This window comes from Corvus kubaryi, unplaced genomic scaffold (genome assembly GCF_017639235.1).
Source record: "Corvus kubaryi isolate FWS band 111438036 unplaced genomic scaffold, C.kubaryi_AGA036_p1.0 37266, whole genome shotgun sequence".
Lineage (NCBI taxonomy): Eukaryota > Metazoa > Chordata > Aves > Passeriformes > Corvidae > Corvus > Corvus kubaryi.
In genome coordinates, this window is record NW_024581081.1 from 2,645,963 (window position 1) to 2,668,616 (window position 22,654).

At 40.6% G+C, this 22,654-nt stretch overlaps 1 long non-coding RNA gene across 1 annotated transcript in view; it reads left to right on the forward strand.

Annotated features, from left to right (window-relative positions):
- Positions 1-22,654, forward strand: part of LOC121663146 — a 70,477-nt gene that overhangs the window by 26,584 nt on the left and 21,239 nt on the right. The window contains exon 2 of the long non-coding RNA XR_006015543.1: positions 12,974-13,097. This is a non-coding gene — a long non-coding RNA (uncharacterized LOC121663146). The remainder of the gene's footprint in view (positions 1-12,973; positions 13,098-22,654) is intronic.

The window sequence follows — 22,654 nt, forward strand, 5'->3', positions numbered from 1 at the left end:
TTCTAAGTTCAACGACATTCTCATTCTTTATTATATAAAAGAAACAAAACAGCTTGCCAGAATAAAGCCATTTACTGGATGTTCAGAAATACCTTTAATTGTTGCATGGCACTTAAATACTTAGAAAATCTTGAGATCAATAGATTGATCTTACTGAATCATCTGTCTCCCACCTATTCAAATGTTCATGCTCAGCATTGTAATTATCTCAATGCTTGTAAACTGGCTGTTAGAAGTATCAGAAAATCACAGTCAGGTTTGGTTCAGGTTTGGAAGGGACTACGGGTGGTCGTCTATTCCAACCTCCCTGTTCAAGCAGGGTCCCCTAGAGCACACTACTCAGGATTGTGTCCAGACAGCCTTTGAATATCTCCAGACGAGGAGACTCCACGACTTCTCTGGGCAATGTGTTCCAGTGCTCAGTCATCCTCACAGTAAAGAAGCTCTTCCTCATGTCCAGAATACCAAAATGATGACTGCATCGGTTTTTCTATGTAAGGCTGTTCTAGAACTCTTTGCTGTGCAAAGTGCAGCGGGGAGAATGCTGCAGAGGGAGAATGCTTGGGAACAGGGTCATTGGCTTTCACAGGAATGGGGTGGGTCTCTGCCCTTCTGCTGAACTGATAAAGACTGCCTTGTTTTCCAGGAGATTATGTTCATGCACTACCTGCAGCACTTGTATGTTACACAGGAAAATGGAACTTGCCACTGTCTGCTCAGCACATTGATCTGTCTCTCAGTGTAATGTCCTGGCTGCAAACATTGACAATATCCAAACCTTTCAAAGATGAAAAATCCCCACAATACAGATCCTCACCAATTAGGCAGCAGTGCATAATGAGATAAAATCTCCTAGTTGATCACCTATCTGCTCAATTAATGCCTTGGGGTATGAGATTTAATTGCCTTTAACATTGTCTGTAGTTTAAAAATATATACTTTGTAAAAATTATTTCAGATTTGGTCTTACTCCACACAGAGAAGTGGCAGACGCTAAAACAGAAACAACATTCAAACACTGAGGGGAGTTAATTAAGTTTTAAATGTATACCATTTTAGTCAAATAAATAATAGCTGACTTTTACATCCATGTAACAATAAAACCAGATTTTATATAATCTTCTGCATTGTTACACCGATCAAAAGTCACACATACATGACTGAACACTGCAGTTTACAATATTAACAAGTTTTTTCCCCCCTTCCTTTTTTTCATATCAGGTTCTCAGCCCCAGTTATCTAAAATCTCCCAAGTCATATATTTTAACAAACAAAATTAGGCAGATGTATCATCCACTGTGGGATTTGAACCCATTGTCACTGGGGAGAAAGCTGCAATTTAATAGATGAAGATGTCAAACCATGTTATAGAAGCTCTTGTGACTGCATATTTATCACAGTGTCATAGGGGTCCCTGGCAAACTGAAAAATTTCACTGTTTATTCACAGTGAAGACACTTAATTAATGACTAGGCCTAATCAGCCTGTTTTATTATTTACAGGGATTCCAACATGGCTTAGCTCAACTGATATGCAAACAAACCACCCTCAGCCTGCTCTAATTAATAATTCTGAACCAGACTCACAGAGTGGCACTGTCAAGTAGCTCTTTGGTGATTTACAACACCTCCTCTGTGAGATTCACATTGCTGCATGCAAATGAGCTGCCACCCCTGTGAATCCTTCATTTTAAAATACAATGTGCCGTCTTGTTGACTACAGGAATGCCCTTATCTTCACACATGACTTAATGGAGACAAATGTCTGACTTGGGCAGGTTTGTGGAAACCTTCATGGACACACACCTACACAGGATGTCATTTCAGAAATGTTTAGGAAGTGAGGAAGAAAAATCCTCTTTTCCCTCTGGCATGGTTGCTGCTGTTGAATTCTTCCACCAAGTTGTCAGCCTCAGCTTCCCCAAAAAGGGAGGGATTACCCATTGTCTTGCACTTGCTACATTATTTTTTATTGCTGCTAAGTAGATGAAAGGCAAGGAAAATGTGTCAGAGAGGTGGGAAGTTGTTATGAAATAAGTTGACTCCTATGTCACACATAGGTACTGGGTGATCTCACTGGGTGATTACATGCCATGGTGGTCTGAAGATGAAAAGAACCAGATTTCCTTCTCCAGGAGGTTAGCGACAAAATCACCATAAAAATAAAAATATTAATTAATAGGGAGTAATTTACATCTACAAATGATTGAAGAACGTTTCACATTTTTAGGGGAATTTTGTATCCACAGTGGAAAAACTGAGGAAAAAAGAAGGTCAGAGAAGGTTAGGAAGATATGATACCAGCTGGGGTTGGCAGCAGTGGATTCATACCAGCAGACCTCATTTTCTCTGAAAAAGACTTCTAAATACGGAGGAAAACATTTTGAGTGAAGCAATATGAGCCAGATGAAAATAGCTCATGAGTGTGAGTCATCTCACTTGTGACTGCTGTCCTATTCCATTGTGAGCCACACTTGAGAAACACTGTGAAGCAGCCCATCAGGAAGAGAAAAGATCTCCCTCAAACCTATTAGTTGAAATGCAAAACCAGTGGTACGTAGCACCTGCCATGTTTGTTCAGCTCAGGGAATGTGTGTAGGCTTGGCTCTGAAAGATGGAAGCTCTGTACCAGGAGCACATATGCATGTGCTTATGGTTAGCCAAGGGTGTGCATGCTCCCAGGCAAAGCTGGCTTTAGTGCAAGGGCAGGTGCATTAGATTGCTAATACAAAATAAACTGCTTATTACACAGTGTGCAGCTTCACAGCCCTGGAAGGCAGGGAGCTCTGCAGCTCGCAGAGGGCAGATGTTTCCCTTGGCTCCACATTGCACCAGGCACCTCATCCTTCACAAAAATGGTACTGGAAAGAAGTAATTATTAAAGGCTCACTGTCAGTTTGAAATGTGCTGGTGCCACTGAGGTGTTTCCAGTAATCTCATTAATGAGATGGATAATGGGATGGATTAAATTTATTAAACATGGTCATGATATGAGCTTGGGAGAAGCTGCAACACAGTGGAGTACAGGATGAAAGCTCAAGTTTATCATGAAAAATTAGAGAAATAGTCTGAGAAAGAAAAAAAATCAATTAATTCACTAAAAGTAAGTGTGGAGCTCTGCATTTAGAGTATTGTATAGGAATAATGAACCACACTAGTACAAGGTAGGAAATTAATTTCTCTGCAGTCATTCCACAGAAAAGGATCTGGTCCTTATAGTAGACTGAAAATGAGGCAATATTAGCTGCCAGAAAAAAAAAAAAAAAAAAAGAGGAAAGGAAAGGATCATGCCTTTCTAACCTCCAACCGCTAATAATTTCAGGCCTTTTGTCCAGAAGATAGAGCTTTATTTGGGAAAGACTCTCATATGTCACTGAAAACTTCCTTTGTTTGTGCTATTGATGGCACAGTAAGGGTGATATTCTACAACAAATGAGATGGACTGAAATACCCCACAAGAGTCAAGGAATAGCAGTGAAAGAAACTTGTAAGATAAAGGTATTTAACAAAATTACAAATTACAACAACATGAGAAAAAAGACAAAAATAGAGGATGAGGAAGCTATCTATACATACAATGTTATTTTTATTCAGAGGGTCAGAAACAGTTATTATAATGAAATATGTGAAAAGCATTGGGGTTTCTGGGATTTTTAAAGAGCTTTTTCCATTAGTCAACTTATGGACAGAGTTTCCTTAGCTTTAGAAAGGAAACGGGGCATAGCTGGATAAAGCAGACAGGCAAATGGACAATTTATCAAAATGCTATGCACTCAGCTCGATAAAAATTATTAATTTGTAGTCTGGCTATTAAGAACTGTCAAGCCTCAAGTCAGGTTGGCAATTCTCAAGTTCGAAAATGCAATTTGTAGCCTGCAACATTAAATTAGAAAGTCCCTCTTTGTGTCAGTCTTCACTAATGTTTGTAGATCTAGCAAGGACTTCTGGCATCAGTGAGCCTGCTTTTCAGTTATTATTCTTCTTGGCTTGCAACAAGGTTGAGAAGGAAGCAGAAATGCAAAGATATCTCTTCTGTTTGAGGTTTTGTTATTCTGACACACTGCAGAGGGCTGTCTAAACCCTCAATCAAACTCAAGGTCCACAACTCTCACATTATTGTGCCTGGACACAGCTCTGTTCCTCTGAGAAGACAAGACCTGAGAGGGTGACATGGGCATTTTTCTGCTGTCAGGGATGTCCCATATCCAGGGTGTAGGAATAGAGAGCCAAAACTTTCCTGCTGTTTGTTGTGAAGAGGTAAATAGCCATAGGTCCTCCAAATCCAGTGACAAAGACAGTTCCACAGATACTGCGTGCACTGGGTAAGGGGGAGGGTAAAGGAGGAAAGAGGAAGCCTTTCTCCTATGTGACTTTGTGATGGATCCTCCTACAAACTGGTGATTTGTCTTTAATAAAGGTTTGGACTATCAATGGACTCATCAATTCCTCTTGCATGAGGGCAAATGATTTATCTCTAGGTATACAGAGTAGGTAGGAAGTTGCAATATCAACATTGCTTGCATTTATAATATCTGGAATTATGTTTTAAACATGTTTAGGCCCTTGCTGGGTGTTAGTGTCAAGATTTACATGCATAATTTTAAAACACAAATTATTTTATTTTTGTACACAAAAGACAACAAACAAGGTGATAAAAAACACTTTTCTACACTGCAAAATGTGGCATGGCAGCTCTGGTTTGTGCTGGCTTTTGCAGGGACTCTGGGAGCTTTTAATACTTCTCAGAAAGGGAAAACTCTTTGGTGTGTGCAGGGATGACTCCTACATTGGGAATAATGGGCCTATCCCCACCCAGTGCTTTATAAAATTCTCTAAAATCTTTTTTTTTTAACCATTTTTCCCTAACAGTACTGTATACGTGTTTAACACACATACCCAGTGTCAGCTCAAATGCATTTTAGCTGGTGGAGATCTCTGCATAAGAATTTTGTTGTAGGTGTGTTTCCATGCATGTTTCCACATACACTTGTGCAAATAACACAATGAAAGTTTAAGGGAAGACTATTGCATAAAACAAGAATAAGAAATGTAAGGTGTTCAATACTAAGATAATATTAGAAGTTACAAATACTCAATTGTTATACACTGACAAACAGAAAAATTAACTTGAAAAGATTGCTATAACTTTTTCCACTGAGAACACAGACAATAATTTCAGAGTGAGGATCCCCACCAAAGGAAGCTGGTGCAACTACACTAGTTTTAATAAAGCTCTTCCAGTTAGAACCAGCAGACTTGATGTATGCTGGAGGAAGTGGTGAGGTAGAGAACAATTATTCTTAGTTCCTATGCAATTTCCTACATGAATGTCCAGGTTCTAGGTCCTCACACAGACAAGAAAGCTCTGTGTGAAAATACCCTGCTATAAACTTTTAATTCAATAAATGAAGTATCACCATCACTTTTTTCTACCAGGTTGTTATACATCTGGTTTGATACACAGATATACAAATGTATGTATGTAGTAAATAGGACAGTTGTCATTAAAATGAATTATCTGATTATAGTAAAAAGTTAACTTCCAGGGAAAAATCATATTTAATGTCATACTAGTTGAAATATGGAATGCAGTTTCCAAAAATAAACAGAAACTGAATCCACAGGAAATTCTGAGTTAAGGCTTTCTCTCTCAATCTTTAGAAATCAGTTACTGTTTTATACATAAAATTCAGTATTAGTATGAAAAGAAAAATTACATAGCAACCACAACTGAGACTGTATCAATTCTTTATTTTACTTTTCTCTGCAATGCATGATTATAGTTGCATGATTATGCTTAATCATTCCTAAAGAAATGCTGTCTTTAAAGTTAAATTCTTATGGACCCTTTCAAAATTGCCTATGTAAAAATACTAAAAATAATCACCCAAAGAAATGGCTGGATCCCAATGATCCCACACAGGATAGTAGTGCATAAAGTGGCTGGTGAAACCACAAGACTAATTTGAGAATTCCTTTCATAAAGATTAAAAAAGACAATGATAATTTACATTTGCCCCTCTAAATGTAGCCAATACTTTTATTTTTTGCATGATTGATGACAATTTAAATGTCATTTCTCAACTATCCATAATGAACTGTGTGACATCTGTTGGAGGGATTGCCCAGAGGACAGGAAGGACTGAGCAGCAAAGCCTGAGCAGGAGGCAGAATCTCTGAGGAAACCTTGTCCTCTGAGGGGACAGTTCCTGATGACCTGCCAAAGAGGAAAGGCTATAAAGTGGGGTTAGCAAAGTGCAAGGAGCTGCTGGACAGAGCTGGCAGAGGCATCACAGAGTAAGATCAAGAAAGCTTGAAAGTGGAGGGCCAGGAGGGAGGAGCAAGGAGGAGGAGGAAGAGGGAGGAAAGAACGGGCTCTAACAGCTCAATAGACTAATAGAGCCATGCTGAGCCGCAGGGCAGCATCTGCACAAATCAGTCTGTCATCAATGGGCCAGTAGCCAGATAAGTCCTTGTCTCCTCCCTGGAATGGGAAATGGTTATCAGACCTGAGTGACTGCGATGGATGAGTTGAAAAGTATTTCAGAAGAAGATGCTCTGTTGATCAGAAAACCCACTCTCCAGGACTACTATACCCACATATTGGGGCACTACTCTCTGCAAACTGGGAATTGTTTGAACAATTGGGAGAACCCCCAAGCGTGACTTGGAGGGTGATCTATCACATCAGAATGCAGCAACAAAACAATTTTGAAGACTAAATGCTCCAAAGCTAGGAGTCAAATAGAAGCCAGTGTAAAGAAAAAAACCCACAGAAAACTATACCTTCTTTCAGTTTTGGTTTTCAATCCATGTGAGAGAGCCTATTCACTGTTTTGCCCATATTGAATTGGATCACCAATAGCAGGTGGTAGGAAATGTAGAAATTTTTGTCGTAAACTTTGTGTATAAAACTCTGATTTCAAGAACATTTTCTCCCATGCAGGCTCAGGAGTTATGACTGTTTCAGAAATTTAGGTTTAAAGAATGATGGAACATTTGGATGTCTGTGTAGTCTATTGAAAAAGGCAAAAAGTAGCCTATTTTAATAATTATTCCTGAAGACCAAAAATTGAAAATAATTTAAAGAAAGGATTCAGTTAAATTAAAATTAGCATGGAGCGAAGTAGCATGTAGTTGCACAAAACCCCAGGCTTTGACCATGCCTCTTATGTTTCATTTCCTCAATAGAAGGGCAAGTGCTTTATTCCATGGTAACTCATGTTTTCTATCTCCCTCTTTTTCTGGACTGTGAGTGTCATTAGTTATGTTCTCCTGTGCTGTCAGACACTGCAATACACTGAGGGTGGGTGGGTGTGCAGGCAGAAGGCTGTGAATTGCCCACCTGATATTTTGACTGTCCTGTGAGTAACTGAGAGTAAATTGCTAGAAGGAAGTCGGTCACGGAAATATAAAGACAGGCTGCAGGTTTTTCTAAGTCTCACCTGTGATGAAAACCCATCAGAAGAGAGAGGGCGAGAGAAACCTTCCTCCCTGGGAAAAGTGCCTTTTAGAAGTTGGCTAAGGAGTTGAGAGACCCATGATCTTCCCCCCTGAAAATGTTGCTAATGGACATGGGATGTACTTGTAGCACTCTGAAGCTGTTGCTTCCAGATTACATTTAAATTACTATCCCCAGGACAAAGTGCAGACAAAATGTTTTCACTGCTTGGCCCTGTGTACTGTGGAGTCTTTCTTTTCCTTTCAGAAAGGCAATATTTCACATGATCTTGTTGAGATCTTGAAGTGGCAGAAGCATTTGAATCCCAGCTGGGAAAATACCTAAATGTGAAGACCACATAGGCACCAGTTCAGCTTGTAATTTTAAGAGTTTTCTCTGAATAGCCAAGAGAGAAATGTGATTTTGCACCTGCTTTAACGAAGACAAGGAAACGGTGCAAAATCATTCTTTTTCTTAGCAAAGGAAGAGGATAGAAAATGTAAGAATCTTTGAAAAATCACACAGCTGACAGTGACATTCCTGCTGTGCTGGCTCTCAGTCCAAGAAAGGTTCAATGCTGGCTTTATCAAGAAAAGCATGATGCGTTCCCTAGAAAGTGGAAGAGAAATAAGAGGCAAAGTCATCTATATATCTAGCTTTGGACATAACTGAAGAGCATCAGCAAATTTTGCTTACACAGATCTCATTGGGGTGCTCTAAGATTAGGATTATACCTTTTGGGGCACATCTTTAGTAGATGACAGCTATGTCTCTTTGATGCATAAAATAGGTTAACTCTATAGGGAGCACTTGGCTGTGCATATTGCTGATGTTGGCATGTTGAATACATCCTGAAGCACACACAGGGTGCACTGAAGTGCACAACACTCTAAAGCACATTTCACTCCCTTTAAAAGATTGGACCAGCCACAAGTCATACAGGGGGAAGAAAGATGTATCTCTGGGATAGGACCTGGGGAACATCTCATGGAGATTTTGACAGATGGGAGTTATCTCTACTACCAGAACCCATGCATAGTCCATGGATAGCCCAAAGAGGATTAAAGACTGAGAAAGGCTGGGACATGCCATCTGCGGGAGATGGCTATGATACCTGAAAACAGCCCTGAAAAAGTGAGCACTTAAGCTGGAGAGCCAGAGGAGTTTTTAAATGTGATTCATTATCTACACCAGCATCAAAACAACATAGAGCTGAATTTGAGGGTCAAGGAGAAAATTGATAAAGGTGGAGGAGGAAAATACTGTGGAAGATCTCATATCCCCATACAGAACACAACTGGTTTTATTAAGACTATGAATGTCAGTCATTATTTATTTATACATGTATTTTCCTAAAGGGCAAATTCAGACAAGTCAAGGTCTTCTTGTTACCATTAGTGTTACATTAATTGAAATATTTTGCTTCTGTTTGCCATCTGGATTATGTGAGAGAGCTGTATACTTGTGCCAGGATGTTTGATGGACCATTGAATTAGCTCAGCATTACAAGACAGCAGCATCCCACTGTTCTGAAATCTTTCTCCTTCCTTCAGTACTTCCTGCTACATTTGTCTGAATCTGCTCTTGCTCAAGGTATTGACACAGAAAAGCAAGTTTTGCCAAGGTTATTTCTTTGCACCTAATAAGTTCTAAAACCTCTAAATGCCTCACTCTTTAGGTGAGTTTTCTTCTGGCTTAAAGAGAAAAAAAGGCATTTCAGAAACAAGATCCTTTCTTCTTGTTTTGTGTGGTATTAATTTCCTTCTCAGAGTAAATCTTTTCCCTAATAGCTGCATCCCACACAGGCACCACCACAACTGTTGAAGACAGCGTATCTTGAAGGACTCGGCTGTGTTTGGCATCTGCATGTCTGAGTAGAGAGGTCTGGGAATTTCTCAAGGAAAGGAGTTTCATTTGGAAGCCCTTATTCACAGGGAAAGTGCACCTGAGTACCAGAAGGACAGCTCTGCCTACCCCAGAATCATTTCTGCCACAGCTGACCCCTTTGGGAAGGAGTTTGTTCCCATTTCAACTTTCATCTTGTTCAATTCAACTGTAGCCCAGTTGATGGTATGGTGAGCTCAATTAAGATATGGCAGGTGTCCAATTTTGAGATTAAAAAAAAGTTTTCATTCAGGTCTAAATTACAGTCCAAAGGAATGGACCTCAAAACCTGCCACTGCTCTGGGTGCTCAGGAAAGGTTGTTACAAGTCCTGCAACCTTCATCCACAGTCAGCATCACACATTAGCCTCCATGGTCCATTTATTACCCATTTTTTCTCCACTTTCTTAAGGGAGCACAGGAAAACACTTCTCTTTCTTCCATTCGCCTCTTGCAATCTTGCAAGGTGAGACTCTACTCATTAATCAGATGAGCTACTGGTGCAAGTGTAGTCATATTCACCTTTAATAAAGCTCTACCGATTCTACCAGGGATCTGACTTCCAACTGCATTTAGATACTAGAGTTTTCTGCTGGAAACAGAAAACAGGAAACAGTGACTTTTGTCACTGGAAAGTACAACTCTAACAGTTTTCAGACTGTCCTTGACCTGGAGCTTGGTTTTTGGAACTGATGGACTCTCAGGTCACTCATATAATTCAAAACATTGGATTTTGGTGATGGGCAAGCCATGACAAGAAAGGGAAGTAGGTGTAGTGGGGGGGGTGTTGCACACATAAAGACATGTTTTCATGAGCGAGGTCTGAGACATGTACATGCCTTGACTGGCATCCCAACTAAAATGAAATCAATGATAAAGTTGCCTTTGTTTTCAGTAGGAGATGGTTTTCATCTCTGTCTGCTGTATATCATCCATTTCAGTCTTCACTACACATTTTATTGCTGGTTTTATGGTGAAAGAATATGTGGTCAAGCTGTATATCCATGTTTTTCAGCCTAGCCACACAGACTGTAGAAAAATAATTTTTATAATATGAAAAAATATTAGTAGTCAACAGATCTCAGGAAAGAGATGCTAAAATTGCATATTTAACATTACTGTTTAGTTAGCCAATCAGATTAGCATTTCTACCTCTAAAAAAAGCCACATGACTCAGTTTAATACTGATCAAAAGATCATATTCCACAACAAATATCAATATGTGGACTGGAATCAATGAAAAGGATTAAGAGAGAGGATTGTGATTCTGTAAATCCTGTGCACGACAGTGAGATTGTTCTCTCAGCTGTGAACTTTGCTAGCTGGAGTATGAGAAGACACAGAACTTACTCAGTGCTCTAAAAGCAAAAGTCTCCAGAGAGCAAAGACAACTTCTGATGATTAGAGCGAGTTTTGAGTCTTGTTCCCATATGCTCTAGTAAATTTTTGAGAGAAACTGTTGACCCTGAGCTCTTAAGACATTTCTTATGGCATTTTCATTGAAACCAGTGAAGAGTTACTGACCAGATGCCCAGATCTAATGCTGCAGAAGAAAGAATTGGGCCAAAGAAACTTGGGAAGCATGAAAGGACCCTGCTTTTAAGGAAGCTCCTTTCTTTAAGTGAGGTGTTCATGGCCTGTCTAGGTTTTTTTGAATTCCTGGTGAGAAGTGGAAACCACAGCAAAGCAGGCTAGCAGGAGAGAAGTTGGCCCCTTCACAGTCATCTAGGATTTTTCTCAAAAGGTCTAAATTAAGACAATTCAGTATCTACATAGGTCAGGAAATAATGGGTCTGCTTATGGAAGGCAATAAGCAGCATCATGCTAAAAGAAAGACAACACAAATTGTTATTCATCTGCTTTGAGTAGAACAGACTGGAGCAGAGAGCAAAGGGACCTATCATAGATTGTTTCTCTATGCTGTTCTTTTTCTCTTCCTTGTTTTAATGCTCTCCCAAATAATGTGCTCTTTGAATAAGCCTGTTTGATTCACTGCTTGTGAGCAGGGAATACATTGCTCAGTAAGGGTTCTGACAGTTTGATTTGGTTTCTCTCTGGTTTTGGATGGTGACTCAAGATGATGTTAAAAGTAGACACCTAGATGCGAAGCCTGGTGCTGGTTGCTGTGAGTTGGGGCTTGGCAAACGAGCTACCCAATTAAGCCGTATACATTAAATGAAGCTGTCACCAATATGCCAGCCAGCTATACTAAATGTCCAGTTAGAAATCCATCCAGTATCTTTAAGTCCAAGGAATATTTTACAAACACATTCTAATACACAGGAAAGCATTCACCTGCTGTAATGAAGCCACCTCTGGGGCGCGACATGGGAGCTGTAACCATGTGAAACTGCAGGAGGAGAAAATATATCAGCGGCACACAGCTAATTCCTCTCATTTTCTGCACAATACCATGCCAAAATTTTTACAGCTAAGCAAATAATATCAGACAATGTTGTATGGCATCTCCTTCACGTGGGTGGCAACAAGCAGCATAGCATAAGGGTTATTATAAATATTGTGAATCTGTTTGAAAAAAACATCTCTTGGGTTAATGTTCTGAAGCATATCTAGTTAATATGATTATTAAAATTTTTTGAATACCTTTACAGCATCTTGAGAAAGAGCCAAGAAATTAATTTTTCTCATTTTTTAGCATTTGTCATACACTGAGGTCTGCAGGCATTTTACTAGAAATATCCTTGTAAATACTGATAGGTCTGAGTGAAGACTCTGTGGAAGTAAAGTTTGCAAGCACAGCCCTGTGAAATCCTGTGTTGGTTTCACATGGGCTTTCTAGAGTTGTCTCACTGGTCTCAGGTCTGCATCTTCATCTGCAGGCTTCAAGCAGCCTCAGTGAAAATGAATTTAAATTCAGGCATTTTTCTCTCAACCTGATCTTGTCAACACATACCCCAAAAAGCTCATTTCTACATTTTATTTACTAGGACCTCTTATGTTTTATCCAAGAGACCTTTTAACCCCCTCTTCTCAGATCTTGTCACAAGTGACATTTTCCCACAGATGACTGTCAGTCCTGTCCTTGTGGCATTGTGGGTTGGGGAGGACTGCTAGGCTTTACCCACAGCCCCAGAGCAACTTCATTTGCTTCCTATTTCTCTGTAGGAAAAGCAAGGATGGATCCTGCTGCAGAAGTGCCTGAGCTACCTCTCTTTAAAATCTCCCTCTGTGGTGAATGTATTATTTTTAATTATTTCTCTGGTTCCTCACTATCCGTGAGCTGGATAAAGTCAGGGAAGTCAGTAAAGATAGTTTTGTGTTAAAAGTCTCTAGCTTACAGTGTCCCAAACACTGATTTTATGTAAAGTCAAAGAAAATGGACAGTCAGGGATAAAAACAGTCAGTAGTATAAATCAAATGACAGCTCTGTGTTTCACGCCCTTTGTTCATATAAATGCTGGATTAGGGAAAGAAAAGAAAAATAGTATTGTGATAAAATTGGTTTAGAACATCTTTCTTGATTAACACTCACATGTAAGTAGCACTTAGGTAAAGTAGCCACTTGCCCTCTAAAAGCAATGTGCTCTCCTTTAATACACTTATCAGCAGTACTGAAGCACAGTGTGTTTGCTGGAAGCCTTGAAAACAGCCCCAGCTCTGAACTGAATGGCTGCTTTTGTCTCCTCTAGGAGCAGAAGGATTTTCCTTATCCAGGGAAAGAAAGAAGTCTTTTCAGAGAACAAGACTTCGTACCAGGTTCTCTGCCAGGAGTCATGGGGTTTCTGAACGACCTGGAGAGGCCACATCGAATAGGTAAGCCTAGCAGGCAGTGAGGGCTGAGAAGACAGAGCACCTCTCTGCAGCTCCAGGCACTGGCATCCACATTGCCATGCCAGACAAGCTCACCATGTGCAACAGGTTGTTCCCTCAGGGGATACAGCATCCTCCTTTGTTCCCTTCCCACTTCTTCCATTCACTTGCACCACCTGCTCCAAACATCTCTGACAGTCCCAGTTTAACACCCCTGCCGTAGTAAAGTCCCACTCTGCAGGCAAAAGGAGCAAATCTGAGCTCTCTCCTGAGCCCAACAGCCCTGCTTATTAATCAGCCAGACAGTTCATGTCTGAGAGACATAAGGGCATTCCTCTCGGGGGGAGAACATGCTGCTTCCAGGGAGATCTCTTCCACCATCTGCCCACATCAAATCTAGGAAACAGGATATTGGAAAGCAAATTTAGCACAGATGTACAACATGTGAAGGTCTGTTGACTTCAGGGTATATTTGTATTGCATTTAGCCTCAGGAATCTAAACCAGAGACAGTCTTTCCTCCCCTCCCCATTGCCCCTCTGATGTAGATGTCAGTAGACATATACTGTGATACCTAATTCAGAATTCAGTATGATCATCAGTGGAGTTGCATTATGTTTTTCCTTTGTTATTTGGTTGTTTGCTTCTGCAAGGAGACAGTTTACATGGTAATCACAAGATAGGCAACCATTATATAAACTGTGTTATTTTACCAAACTAAACTTCCCAGCCACCTGTGTGACTTGGGAGGGTCACTAAGCTCTTCATGCTCAAAAAATGTATATCCTTAATGTATAACTTCTGTCAATTGTGTTTGGAAAACTATTTCTAAATGACTTCTTACTCCATGTTGCAAAGGGCCATAAAATATCAGCCATAGCAATGTCATGCTATCATGGTTGGGTTGTCTCTGGGTTTAATGTACAAAGTGTAGCAGGTCTTATTTAAATAATGCTGATTTGGAAGAAGAATGAGTAGGAATGCAGTACCTTCCCTCTCTTTGGCACTCCCTATTCAAGGAGTAAGAAGCCTCCAGCAGACAGTCCCTTCTTAGGCAGTGCTTAAGGAAAGGCTCTAGGGCTGTGCTCGTTTAGTCCACCACATCTGAGTCTGTGCACATTTACCTAGTGCAAATTGTTCCTCTTTTATCTGCCCTTCTCTCAGACAGAGAGATTTTTTAAAAACAAATAAAGGAGAAAATAAGACATTCTTACAAATAAACCTGTTCTGAAGAAGGCAAAATGCAAACGGCATGTGAAAATGTTAACTGTGTTGTCAGATACACTTCTGGAAGGAGCTCAATATGACAGTGCTAAGTATGGCACAAGCACTTGAATAAAATGTACCATGAAGACTAAATTTAAGCAAATGTGAATGGAAGGGGTTTTTTTTGAAACACCCTGAACATGTTGGGTTTTCATTGGTTAGCACCCACTGAATTAAAATATGTGGAAACTAACTGGGAAATACTGTCTTTCTATTATAGATTAAGCCCCCTTATCCCTGTAATTAAGGAAAGTGCTTTTTCCACTTCAGCAATCCTTCAGCAAAAACAAAGATAGAACTCAATATTCTTGATAGATCTTGGATAAAATGAAGACAGGAAAGAAAACCTTTCAGACTGGTTTTATGGGCTGGAAAGAAACAGGACTGAATATCTTGTCTTATTCAACTCTTAATGGCACATTGTGACCTCTGGCAGAGTCTGCTGAAGTCAATGGAGTTGCACCAGGGATTGGTACCAGAGCTCATGCTCTGAAACTGCCAGTAAATAAAAGGGCAGATCCATATTTTTTCACTGTTGTATGTTAAATAACTTCTTGTACATGAAAATAGAAGAAGGAAGGAATCTTCCTCTTACACATTTTCCTGCAGGTTCCTACAAGCACAGAAATGTTGTGGTTTGGCAGATGTTCAGTATGGTCTCCCCGAAGAGGAGTAGTGAGGGGCTTCAGACCTCTGCTAGGCAGAACAACTGTCCTTGGCTATTTCTTGCTCAGAAGCAGAGGGGAGCCAGGAACCAGAGTGCTTGTTTTACCATCTGAAGATGGGCACGTGGTCACACAGTGAGTAAACCCTTTCCAGTGCCTGGGACAACTTGGCTCATACTGAATATGCAGCAGATGTACATGCAGTCTTTTTTTGTGCCCCTATCTCTAAAAAGTTGGGGTTTCTTCAATATGATTTTTGGCTGACTGGCAAGGAAAGTGGCATGTGAGCTTTAAGGATCAGGAATCCACAAAAGGAGTTTAACTTCCAAAGTTTATATAAAAGCAATGCTCTGGGTTTTTGGGGTGAAGTGTGCCATTACATTTCCAAAAACATTGGGAGTGGCACATTGCCCCAAATATCTGTACGAGGCAGCAGAGCAAGAATGAACTTTCAGCACCTGAGATTTATGTGTCAAAAGTACCTCAGCCCTTGTACATGTTTTATGAGTGTTAAAATAGAAAGTACAGTCCCTATGTGTCAGGTGGTGAACAAGCAATACTTCTATAAGATTTAGCTCTTTTCAGGCAATCCTTGAAATTCCTTAAACCCTTGAAATTCTGAGTGATTGCTCCAGAGGGGTGTAAAATCTATATCTGGACTTCAGGCTGAGTTTCAGTTGTTGGCTGTAATTGCAGGGGAATTTTTGGTGCCAGAGAAATCCTAGGAGGCCATAGGGAGACAAAAGGAAAAAGCAGTTGTATTTTGAAGCACAGTTGTTTAATAAACACGCTTTTCCAATAAATACGTCTGGGAATGCCTTCTGCTATGCTGTGCTAGTGGGGGTAAGCCTGCATTTACACATGGAGGCTTGGCAGAATGGGTGCTTGACTCACCAAATATACAGTATAAAGTCTGTGAAATGCTGAACGTGCCAAAGTGAGAGGCAGATTCTGTCAGCTTTGCTCTCGATGAGTAAGACTGTGCTCTGCACCTGACTATTTGAGAAGGAAACTACTACACAACAGAAGAAGGTTGTCAGTGTTGACCAAAATAAGTATGGGTCTTTTTTTTTAAACTGCTATCGTGCGCAGTTTCCTTAGAACGAAGAGGTTTTTCAACGGTCTTTGAAGATTCTTTCATTTCTGTTTGTTTCCCATGTCATTTGTTTCCCACGTCCATCTCATTTTAAGCAAGAACCTGCTTGCTGCTAATCTTTTGCAACTATATTCTTAAACACCCTGTGTACAACACTTGTCACAAGCATGCTGTTCTGGCTATAGCAGTGCGCATGACCACGCAGAGATTCATTTTTAGAGCAGGATGGTACTCCAGGAGCTGTTCTTTCAGCTGCATGCGTGGGCTTAGCAGAGAATATGCAGGCTAAAAGAGGAGGGAGGGCTCAATTAACTGCCTCCAGGGTTCTAAAATACGCCATTGCACCCATTTACAGAAAGTTTCTCTACAGTTAAAAAAGAAATATTTTCCACAGTTTTATTCAAGCTCTTGAGTAGAATTTTATGGAGAATTAGATCTGTGGTTCAGCATTTTAAATATCAATTTAAGTTCTAATTTTAACAATACAATGTTGGGTCTATTTCTACTAAGATGTATAGCACCTTTCCTTAGGAATCCTTATTCCTGGTAAATGTAAAGGACTGCTAAGAGAAAGCAGGGAGAATCCTTATTAAAAAATGCATACTGCTGCTTCACCTGAGGAGCAGAGGTGGAGGGGGCAAGGGTCCACCCAGTCTGAGTGATTTCGTCATGAATGTGACTCATCCTTAAGACGGCATTTTGAACAGTGTTTATTTTTCCTTGGTGGGATACATAGAAATAAACCAAGTTCAGCCCTCCTTTCCCTGGGTCCCAGGCAGGAAGAGGAGACATCCGCTTTTCCTTCTTCATCTCTCCTCATACCTTGGGAAACAGAGTCCAGTTAGGGTTAGTGCTGCAGCAAATGGTGTTGACTTTTGCCAGATCTGGACATCAGGTTCCTTCATCTGTACTTTTTCAGACACTAACAGTTTCTCCAGTGTCTTTGTGCATGTGATGACATGCCCTTTTTTTAGTGTGAGGTGATCAGCAAAGGAGACACCCCAATTAATGGTCAACCATTCACTCCTGCGCTCAGGGACGCATATGTTTGGGCCCTTTTCTGACTGCAGCTCTTGCTGTGGAAAAAAAAAGAGGCTTTTCTGGCACGTAGAAGTGTTAGTTATACTTGAATTGAAGGGCCGAGGAGATTCTTTATATTCAAAGAGCAAACACCGCCACTATCATTATGAATTACTATTCCTGATGAGTCTAATTCTTTTTACTGCCATTACAGCAGATGCGCACATATCTATCCTCAGTAGCCAAATCAATCTTTCCAAACTCCTAATAAATATTCCAGGAAGAATACTAGATTTTATAACAGCATTTCCTGGCCTTGGCAGGAGAAGATAGAGTTGCCCCGTCAAGTCAGCTTTTCACACGGCTTACCTGCAAAGCCTAAGGGACACCAGGTAGGCATCCCTTGCTGCACATTGCTCTTATACAGGCAGATATTCATAGTGACAGCATTTTTCCCTGTTAACAGCCTTCAGTACAATATTTTTCTCTCTGTGGCTATGTCTCTTCTTTCAGCTTCATCCATCTTTAAGTGCGTGAGCTCTGTTGTGGTTAATTATAAACTTCAGGGACTTTTAACATGGGGAATTCCTCAGAACACAAATCAAGTGAACAAACAGGCATCCCCTGCCAGACCCTGGAAAATAGAAAGCCTAATGAAATAAAATATATGGGTTGCTCAAAAGAGTAGATCTTTAAAAGAAGTCAGATTCCAAACTACATAGACTATCTGCATATAGATTTCTTCTTACTTAATTTCTTTCTTTCTGTCATCTAGCAGATTAGCAACCTTCAGCTGCTAATCATCACCAATGTGTCTCCTTGAACAGCTGTTATTTTCCTGTCTCCTGGAGATCCTATTCCCTATGGTCATGTTTGATTACATAACAAATTACAGAAAACTAGGAAAAAATTATTTCCCATAAGCTTCTGGCTTTGTGACATTAGCTTCTACCCTTCCTGTAACTCTTCTGGATGCCTCTTGGATCTTATGTTTCCTCTGCTCTGACTCCTCTTTTCCACTGCCACGAGAAACAAGAGCTGTTATAGGGAAAAACAGTTGATAGACCCTTATTAATTAGGAATGAACCTATGGACAGAGGGTGGGTACATGAAAACAGGCAGTAGCAGCCCCAAAAGGTTGTCAGTCTGTGTTGGTGAGTCTTAAATAAAGTAGAAGTAAACCATAGAGCCATTTGGCTAGGGGAAGGCAGTTGCCAAGTGGCTGAGTCAAGCCTGCTCTTAAGTGAGTTTATGGTTTCCTATGCACTAGACAGAGCTGCCCCTGAAATGCTCGGGGACAGAATAGATGGATGAAATGTTGCCTTTTGGATCGATTTTTTGGTATATGTCTTCCATGTTCTTCTGTTTTTAAGTGTTTTTCAAGGCTGCCTGCAGCCTTGAATTGGCTGTTTGGCATGGAGTTTGAACAAGACTGAATTCGAGTTAAAAATATAATGAGATTCTTAAACAGTTGAGTTATTCTTAAGATTTGCTCATGTTTAGCTATCATTCCATTTATAGAACACTTGTAGGGATTAGCACACAGCACACAAAAAGAAGCATATATCTTATGAAATAGTATGCTTTAGGTCCCATAGTTGCTGCTGGAAGATTTCTTCCCTCAATATCTTTTTGTTTTGCTGTGTTTTCTTTCAGTCCAAAGCAGGGCTTTGCTGGTGCCAGTACTGTGTTCAGAAAGTAATCTTACCCAATGTCCTCTGACAGCAGGAAAGCACAGCTCACAAAGCAGGTGTGGTTTACAAGGGCATGACACTATGTGCAGCAAAAAGCACCTGAGTCATCTCTTTATATATCTTTAATGAGAAGAAATATAATAGGAAAGCAGAGAATGAATTCAAAGATCGACTAAGCCAGGTTGGATGGGTTCTTAGTCTAGTGGAAGGTGTCCCTGCGTGTGGCAGGGGAATTGGAACTAGATGATCTTTAAGGTCCTTTCCAACCCAAACCATTCTATGATTCTATTACTTTTGCCTCTGTTAATATGGACCAAGGCCTATGCATCTGGAAAGTCCATCTAGTTTTGGATGTGGGGCAGCTGGATGAGTACAAGCACATAATGTATATCCAGTGGGTCTCATAAGGGCAACTCTAAGTTCCATTTGCTGTATAATGCAATTTTAGGAATACCCTTAAGTTACCAGTGACCCGAAATGAATCACAACTCCAATTTAAATATATAGGCTTCTTATGAGATATAAAGACTTTCTTGTCTAAGAATTCGATCCACAAAAGGCAGTGTACTGAGTGGGGAGCAGGACCTGAAACAAGAGAAGTGGGAAATGACACAGAGGAGGTAGCAGTGGTGCCTTTCAATTCATAAAATGAAGAAAAAAGCTGGTCTGAAACAGCGTAAACCAGCCGCAGGTTACTCATAAATTTCAAAACATTCTCACCATCCAAAACCTCTTTAAATGGGGGCCATTTTGAGCCTTTCCTGTCTCAGTCTGTTGCTGATGATAATCCTCTTCCTTGTATTCATTTTTCCAAGAGTGATGGTCCTCTTACGTGAATCAGAGAGTTTGAACCCTAAGAGGGTGTATTGCCAAGTCTTGAGGGGCAAGATCCCTCTTTCCTTGCAAACGCACAGCTCCTTATACGCCTCAGTAAAGCTACAGAGGTCAGTAGAAAAAAGGCCAGGCTCCTGTGTTTCCCTGGGTCCAGAGTAAGGCCCACGGCCTACAAATGAAATTTTCCATACCAGCATAACAATGAGGATAGGTTATATATACATCAAGTGTCCTGTCTAAACAGATAATTAAATTTAAAAAATATATAACAATAATAATACATGTATATTTTTAAACCGGTAGATTGTGTGTGGTTTCAAAATCTTTTTGTTCAGTTGTTCATGGCAAAATAATTTTTACAGAACAGATAAAGGCAAGCAGGAAGCTGTAAGTAATGGATGTCTAGAAAAGCTGTCTTAAAAACAAACGTACCTGTGAGGAACAATTGGCAGACTGTTGGGACTTTTATGGATAATTACATTACACAGGCTCTCATAATGTCAGATGCAATATAATAAACAGGCAGCTCACTTTGGTGTTCCCTGTAGTCAGCTAGAGCTATCTGGAAGGCAACTCTTCATTTTTCTGGTTTCTGTGAAAATTATGCTATTTTGTCAGGAGCTCTTTACTTTGCAGAACACCACACCACCCAGCAGCTGCTCGTCGCAGCTGTAAATTGATTATACCAAACTCTCAGCGTGGAAACACTGGTGCTTGCATTCTCTTGCTCAGCTCTAACTTTTGAGCTCCTCCAAAGCCTCGAGCTTGCCACAGTGATGCTTGCTTGAGGTGGACCCTGCCCTTGAAGGTCTTAAATACTCCAGTATCTCACCCTGTGGCTGCCCTATGTGGTTGGTGGCGCACTGCAACTTGCAGAGGGAACTCGGGATCTCTCAAGACTGGATATCTACTTTGTTTTTTTCCTATGGAACTAATGGAATTCCACTGTGATTTTTTTGGGGGGGGAGAGGTGGTTTGTTTTTTGGGTGTTGCTTGTTTAGGGTTTTTTTGTTTGTTTTGTTTTGGGGGTTGTTGTTGCTGTGTGGATTTTTTAGTTGTTTCGTTTGGGGTTTGTTTGTTGTCATGGTTTTTCACGTGGTTGGGTTTTGTTGTTTTTTGGTTTTTTTGGGGTTTTTGGTTGGCTTTGTTTTTTTTTTTTTTTTAGCAGTATAGGAATATTAGTCAGCAAAAAAAAAAAAAAGGAGGAATGCATACGGAGCTTATATGCATTTTGCCCTGCCCTGAGCACAGATAGTTCCCCAGGTCTTTCAGGAAAGCATCAAGGGAAAAGAAGTGGCAGCTCTTGAGCTGCTCTGAGGTAAGGATTGTGTTGGAGAGGCAGATGTCAGGCCCATGCTTCTCATTGTATACTCCCCCAGCATGCCCCGGTGGTGGACACCTATGATAAAAAGGTGTTGCTGGTTAGCTCTGCATTCAGCTGGGCTCTCCTTCTCACCTGGGTGCTAATGCCAGGCTCCTGAAGGGATGCTTTTTCCTGCAGGAAGGAAAATCCCGCATCCAGCTTCAGCAGGAGGTCAGCCAGTATGTGCTGGTGCTTGAACTACTGGTCAGACAGGCACACATAAAAGATAGAATTTGGGAGCAGAGGTTCTGGTAGATTTTCTCTACTTCCTGTTCACACAAGACAGGGATGGCAAACTGACAAGCACCACTTCCATGGTCATTTTGTCTCAGCTTCTCCAACACGGTCATGTCATCCTGAGGTGGAGATTCAGCTCTTTACTATCAAGTGTCTCCACCTCTTTGAAATAATGCTGCTGAGTCTAATGGATAACAAATAAGATGGACACTTAAGCATGGAGTGTTTCACTACATTTATGGACACAGCTTGAATCAAGTGGATTTTTCTAGAAGTGAGGTGAGGAGAGTACTGGTGAGGTTTTATTGACTGGGGCTTTGTTTCCCCTTGTGTATTTTTTATTCCTCCCCCATCCCCCATCCCAAATCTACAAGCCAAGTGCCAGTTCATAGGATAGACCTGCAAACAGAGAAATGTCCCAGTTTGCTCAATATTTACCAGGAACAGAATCTTGCTTTAGGCATTTCTGGTTGTCATCTGAGGCAGAGAGAAAAATAAATGCAGCCATCTTTCAGAGTCTGCTTGAGGAGTCAGTTATTTTATGTTGTAATGACATGTGCATTTAATAAAGATATAGAGTATTCTGAGGAGACTAAAACTGCACTCTTGTCTTAGAGACATATAGACATTAAGAATGAAGATTTCATTTAATTGTGGCTTGCTGCTGTGCACAATTTACCAAAATGGAAGTAAACTGCTATTGAACTGTAACATCTAAAGATGTCTAAGTGCTTGGATAATTTGTGGTTTTTTCCTCCTTTGAAAGATGATAATAAAAAAGCTAAAAAATAGGAACAAAATATTTCATCAAGGCCTGCAAAGCAAAGAGGGGAGTAGTCACATACTCAAGGGCTCTAATACAAGCATCAACCCCAGGATAGGCACACCTTGACCTCCTTACCTTTACCATTGCAAATAAATAAAATGATGGGCTTGTAACCCAGAGAGATGCAGTCCAGCAGTACTGGTAATTTTGTAAGTTTGTGAGCCCCTTAAGAAAGTTCCCATAGGTAAGTTGTGGGCTTAGCTTTCATTAATTGGATTTCACTGTTCTCTGGCCTCTTAAAAGTACTGTGTGATCGCTCCCTCTCTGTGGTCCCTGTTCCACAGCCACAAGTAAAAACCAATGGCTGCAGTTGCACAGGATTTGTGTCCACTATTGAATCCCTTTACTGTCACTTAATGGAGTTCTGAGGGTCTTGGTTCTGCTTGGGTGGTCCGGGGAGCTCCCTTTGATCCATGCCCATTAGTGGAATCCCTTGGGAATCAGACCAACACCCACTGACTTTCCCATGATGATTATCTGGCTGTAACACCTGAGCCCTATGGGACTGACAGAATGTACTAGTTTGAAAACAAACCAGTGGGAGGCACTAAGTCAGAATA